The following is a 7164-nucleotide window of genomic DNA, read 5'->3' as shown; positions in this document are numbered from 1 at the left end:
ATAGTTGAGCTCAAGGCTTCAAACCAAAATTGAACCTAGACCTATGTCCTACGTAAGAAACTCAATTTCACTAACCTCTAACCACTCTACCACCTTTTTACATCTACTATAGGACTACCCTAGAGACTTTTATTTGCTCATCTCTTTGAGATGCCTAAGTAGTGACACAAGGGGGGATGAAAATTAGGGCCAAAGGCACACATAACTATCAAAGCACCTTTTAGAGTAATCACAATAAAAGAAAAAAATAGAGAACAACACCAAAGACAAAAGGAAAAATAATATCTTTATTAACTCTTCAAATATCAACAAACATGCTCAACTGTGAAGCTTTCTAGATTATGACCAATACAATGATCAAATGTACATCAAAATGCATTCACCATGCTAGATCTATGATTTTCTATTAGAATCTCTCTTATCATCTTCTATCATCAATCATATATCCCCAACCTAACCCTAGACACCCCTATGTATACTTTCCAAAATGACTTACAGAAGATTCTAGATCTGTACATTATAGTAGGCTAACCTCATGTAACGATCTGCACACATCCCAAGACAAGATCCATACATTAAATTCATGAAAAAAATTAAATACACAAGTCAGCTCATACTAGGAACTGATCACAAACAAACTCGATCAAAGAAGGAACTGGCCATCAACAAACATTTGGCTCACTTGACACATGAAGGAACTCAACAACAACAAAACTTGATCACCATAGGGAATTCAATCAATACTAAAAAAACTCAACAACAACTGCAACTCAACAACCATTGGAGTTTGGAAATAACTACAACTCGGCACTAATTGGCAGAATAGATGAAGATGAATATGATAACAAGGCAACACATGATGCTTCTACATCAAACAACCAGGGTTGAAAGAAATGATTCTCCTGAATCATTCAAGTGTCACAACTTGAGTTGAATCCAACTCAAATTAAGAAATCCATGAAGCATCTTCAACTAGTCTATTCTTCCACTTCACCAAATACTCAAAGTAACTCTTCCTCTTGTTCTGTTGCCAACTCTCTAATCTAATATATGTTAAACCTCTTCAATATGTTTCTTAGGATAGTCATTAGGTACAACAACTTCAACATCTGACTTGTAATACTCATACAAATCAACAACATTGAATATATGAGATATATTCCTATCATCAAGTAACAACTTCATATGCATTACCACTATCACTTCCTCAACATCTCAAAAGGACCAAACTTCTTCACCTTCACCTTATTATATCTCCCAGTAGGAAATCTACCTTTCTTCAAATGAACCATCACCTCACCACCAACTTCAAAGACATGATGTCTTCTAGACTTATCAACATTCTCCTTCTACTTCTGATTACTTTGTTCCAACTTCAACTTCATTTCCTCATGTGCAAAGACTTTATAAAATTGGAAAATACCTCTTCTTCAACATTTCTCTTCTCTTCGTCAATAATATCATTCAAATATGATACTCGTCTAGGTCATATTCTAGTAACAATCTCAAAAGGTATCTTTCCAGTACTATGTATGTGTAGGATCAAATTCAAGCAAACTATGGCCTTAAGTGGTAGTGAAAAACCAACAAATTAAGGTTATGTTAACTTGACACGTAATTTTAAATTAGTTATGGGATTTATATCAAAAAGTTGTAAGAAAAGAATCTGTCAGAAATTGAATGTAGTTTCTAAAATACTAGGCCTTATTTGGAGAAAAAATTATTTGATTGGTCAAAATTTTGGATTTTAATGCAGTACTACAAAAATTTCAAGGCAAAAATAAAAAGTAGGTGTATGTTTGACCATCTTAATCAAAATCAAATGATAATATTTTTTAATATAATTATAGATATAAAAAGAAGACTCATGGCCAGATGTGACACCTATTTTTGGGTATTTTTATTCCAAATAAATAATTAAATATGAATTTTATACTATAAATTTTTTAGAATAAAAAATCTCCCATCTTTGACCACCTTAACTAATTGAAAACTTTACAAAAAAAATATTTTTTTTTATACTAGGCAAATCATAGAATGTGACACAACTTTTGGATTTCAAAAATGTTATACCATTTGAAAGAATATATATTTTTCAATCAATATGCCAATCAGTAGTTTACACACATCTTCATTAGAAATTAACTAATAAATACTTATCAAACTCATAATTTGACAACAATTATATTGATGGAAACTTGAGTGTTCTCAAAGAATCCTTTTTGTTCCATTGAATTTGGATGAAAAAATATTGTTAGATGACCAGTCGAAGTCTGAATGTTAGGGAAACATGTCTCAGATATGTTTTTGAGTTGACCAAAGAGGTTTCATAAATACCAAGCCTAATCAGGTACCTGGTCCAAAATTAGGTTTCCAAAATGTGGTGACAAAACAAAAAATTTTAAATTTGAGATAGTAGGAACCAATTGTACATTTTAAACCAAAAGGCTTACAAACATATTTAAATATTTTCCCATTTAAGATATAATGATATTTGAATATTACTGATTTTTATTTTATTATTATATATTATATAATAAATTTTATTCTTATAATATTATATATGATATTAAATATTTTTAGATAGTATACTAGGATCGTAGTGCTATATATTATTATATAGTATTATATATAATATTAAATATATATTATTACATATACTACTATAATGTATATTTTAACATTGTATTATGTAGTTTATTAAATTACAATATGATCAATTACCATATGTCCCTAGGGGTCCCCTAGGGAAATATGTCATGATGAAATAGGTTGAAGGGGGTCATAATTTAGCCTATGGCCCCATTCAACCCATATGATCTATTACCATATGTCCATAGGGGTCCTAGGACCCCTATAGATGCATGTCATAATGAATTGGGTCAAAGGGTGTTGTAGGTTATCCTATTGTTGAGTTGTCATTTTACACGATGCTTAATGATAGGAATTCTTTTGAAATCCTCACCTGAAAAGCTGATCTAGGATCAAATCCAAGGTTTTGAGCGATCTTGTGACCTACTAGAATTTGCTCAATTGAAGATAAATGTATTTGTTCACAAAGAGGCCTTTGCTAGTTCAAACCAATTTCGGATAAGATGATAAATTTACTTGCTATTTCAAAATTAACCCACAAAAGAGAGATGTTTTTGGTATTTTCTATCTTTTATGAATGCAATCTAACAATGCAACTATGTGAATTCTTAATTTAACCAAGGGTTAGAAAAGAAAATAAAAAAGATAAGGTAACAAGAGATAAAAGTAAATAGTATGAAAGGGAAATTCCTAACGGACATAAACATAGTAACAACTTGTCTACGAGTTAAATCATTGAAAAGATTGGGTAGGAAACTAATGAAAGTAGGAGCAGCACTTCCTCAAATCCACCGATGCAATTGTTGATAGAAACTTAGTAAAAACTGAAAGATGTTTCACTTCTTATCAAATCGCAAGGCTGTGAAAAGTGCTCTCATGCAAGACAAGAAGCTATGTAGGAATAAAAGGGTGATCTCTTCTCCAACTCTGTATGTTAGTGGAATTCATCATTACATGGAAAACACTAGAACTAAAATATCACACAATCAAATCAACACAACAAAACTATTGGCTCCATTATTATCATGAACAAGAATGCACAAAAATAACACACTTCAATAAGAATAACTACACTTAGAATGAGAGCACCAAAATATCGGCCCAAAATATATGTTACATTCTAGATTTTATAAGAAATTATCTCCTCAATTTGTGTTGAGAGTGAAAGATCTCTTTATGCAAACATTGTTAGAGTAATTAGTTGTTTTCACTTATTAATTAAATCACTTTGATTTAATTAAATAAGTTGCCTATTACTCTAGTTTGCTTAAGCTATCTTGTAGGTGAATATAATTAATATTTTATCAATTATATTGTGCAACCTACCTTTGTAGGATTTGATCTCATGGATTTGTTGTGCGCTTTTGCTCAAATCCTACATGGTATTAGAGCCAGATCTATTATAGCTTGTTCAATGTTTCAAGAAAAAGGGAGAACAAGGGTTTGGCAGATCAAATCTGGTTTTTTTTGGGCTTTTTCTGAGAAAATAGGGGGGTCACTAATTTTTGGAGTAGTTTGAGGCCAAACAGACCTCACAGATGGATTCAGAAGGCATCAAAACCCCCAAATTTATCTGATTTGGACAACATTGATCTGGGAGGCAAAAAAAAATTTTGCTCGACAGGGCTAGACGGCCCTCGGCTCACAAATTGAGATGCAAAAAAAATAATTTAAAAAAAAAAACCAATTTTTGGGTGCACCACTGCGGCACCGCCCAGTGCCCACTGCAGGGCTACCCGTGCTCAGTCCATGCTCCGCCAAACACTGGCGCACTACTCTTGCAATGCCCGGGCCCCACCACAGCTACACCTCCTATTCTCTCTATTGTAGCACCACCATTTAGGCCACCTCCGCTGGGATCCTACCACCTGTGTCACTCCGTCGAAGATCCTACCCCCTCCGCCGCCTGTTTGTAGTGACCACCCACATTAGCGCCTGTGTGGCATTTTTTGCACAATTGGTAGTTTCTAGGGGTGACACATGGCATGGGTACCATGTTGGCACTTTTCCACGTGGCCCCTACCACATCACCTGCCCAGTCAGCTTCCTGCCACGTGGCCCTTTTTTTCTGTGATAGCCCCTTGGCCATCAATTTTTTTGCCTTAAAATTTTGACGTTAGTATGATATCAACACACTTGCAGGCTGTCCAGGGTCCCTTTTTGACCTACTCGCACTTTTTTGGCCATATCTTGAGCATACAGAGGTATTTTTCCAATATGAAAGAAGCACCAAAAAGCTGGTTCCGAGATGGAGAGAGTGGTGTAAGAGTTTTTTTGGTTTTGATATAGTTTATTTTCCTATTTTTGTAGTTAAAGTTTGAAGTTCTATTTTTGACTCCAGTGAGTGTTTCTTGAGCATTTGATCTCTAATTTTGGACTTCTTTATATTTTTGGAAAGCTCTTTCTATTCTCTTTTCAATGATGTTGGTTGTTGTTCTAGATTCTTCTCTAGGAACATTTTATTTAGCCTTCTACATTTTTGTATGTTGGTGGATATCCTAGTTGTTTCAGGTCTAGGGATCAATTTTGTTGCTTTAGATGCTTCATTTTGAGCTCTACCTTCTGTTGTTTTAGCCTTATGTTTTTTTTTATCATTGTTGATATTCATTGTAAGCATCTTTATACAATGCACTGAGATACAGTGCCACTCTTGCGTTTCAGGATCCTTTTCATCATTGTGATTCATTGTACTTGCACTATTTTATAAAGTGCCATGGAGGGATAGTTGATTGTCATTTAGGCCCTCTTCCTTTGTCAAGTGAGTGTCCCTTCCACGACATTAGCCCCATGATGTGTCAATGACATGTGCCTTTATAGGTGTCTGTACCTCACTCTCAATGTGTTTGGTTCATGTGTTTTAGGAGATTTTTGGACCATCTTTTCAGTTTCCTGTCACCTCACCTAGTCTACATTAAGGGGGGGTTATATTATTGTTCTATGCTTCCTTGGTTTGATGGTTCGTTCGTGTGAGCTATGTATTTAGTACTTGATCCTACATACTAGGTGATTTTAGTGGCTAGCTACCTATGCATTTCGATGAGATGGATCATCTACCATATAGACATACTCGGTTCGTGCCTTCTATTTCCATGGAGGTTCTACAAATCAACATTTTGATAGAGTTTTGAAATTCTTCATGCTTCAGTGATTCTCTTCTGATCTCTGTGTTCCTTCTTCTAGAACATTCTTTGCTATCTCTTTTTGGAGTAGGGTTTTTCCCATGTGGTTTTCTCTATTTCTCCAATTTATAGAGATTTCCTTGTATTGGGTACCTCATCAGGCCTTGTTGCCAGGACCCATTTTTTTACTTTCATAGCTATGCTAGGTTAGCTTACCTCCTGAGCTTTGCTTAAGGGGTGGTGTTAGAGTAATTAGTTGTTTTCACTTATTAATTAAATCACTTTGATTTAATTAAATAAGTTGCCTATTACTCTAGTTTTCTTAAGCTATATTGTAGGTGCATATAATTAATATTTTATTAATTATATTGTGCAACCTAGCTTTTTTAGGCTTTAGGTTACCCTTTTCGGGTTTTGATCTCCTTTTATAAGGATTGATCTCTTTGTATTTTTCTTATTATGAAGATTCGTTGAATAATATTTTCTTCATCTAAGTTTTTCAGATCAAACCCTTGTCTCTTCTTGTCTTTTTCTTCTTTGTGATAGGTTTTCTGCATGTAGGTTTTCTTGGGATTCATGGATTTATTGTGCAATTTTTCTCAAATCCTACAAACATATGATTCTAAACTAATAAAACAAATCTATTTATATACAAACTAACTCTCTAAATGGTGCTAAGTAGGACTCCACCCTTGTTTGTATCAATTAATGGCTACATGAGCCTTTTACATGTCTTAAAACAAAGAAAGCATGATAAAATAAGAAGAAAGAAGTTTTTAGATGATGTAGGAGTCTCTGGAGATGCCAAAAATAGAAGCTCAACCTTATCAAGATGTTTGTAGGAGTTAAACTATCATTTAGAATGTGTTTTCAGTGCATGGAAAGCTCTAAATTTGGAACTGGTAGTTAACTATCAGTGCACCTTTAACTTCTCAAAAAAATTCTAGAACACCTTTGGAGAGGCAGACCTTGCACACCTTTGGAGAAGCACACCTTAGTGGCAAATCAAAAAATACAAAAAAATTTCAAGTGTCAAAACTGAAATTCTAGCTTCTGGGTTTTCTTCCCCTTCATACCAGAGCTATGTTTGGATACTATTTTGCCCTTGAATTTCTCTATGATCTCCATCACTTGGGTTGCATTTGGAAATTCCAAAACATCATACTTATCTTTTACTATTTGTCTATAGTTGTCACTTCTACGTGAGTCTCGATAGAGTCTCTAAGCTTTACATCCAATTCTAGCAATGCCTCCTCGGTCTTAAATTCTTGTCTAATGTCTTCATCAGTCGAAGCTTCTTCAAAGATCTTCCAAAACTATTCAACAATTGTTTTCATAGATAGGAGTTTATCCTTTGACTAATCTTCAAAAATGTCAAGGCAAGCATTGTTGTAATAATTCTCAACTTCCAAAATCTGCTATTGGGTTTGATCCTCGAGCTTATGAGTATCCA

The sequence above is a fragment of the Cupressus sempervirens genome, chromosome 1 (genome assembly GCF_028749045.1).
Source record: "Cupressus sempervirens isolate cs-2001-9-10 chromosome 1, ASM2874904v1, whole genome shotgun sequence".
NCBI lineage: Eukaryota > Viridiplantae > Streptophyta > Pinopsida > Cupressales > Cupressaceae > Cupressus > Cupressus sempervirens.
Note: the sequence above shows the minus strand (reverse complement) of the source record.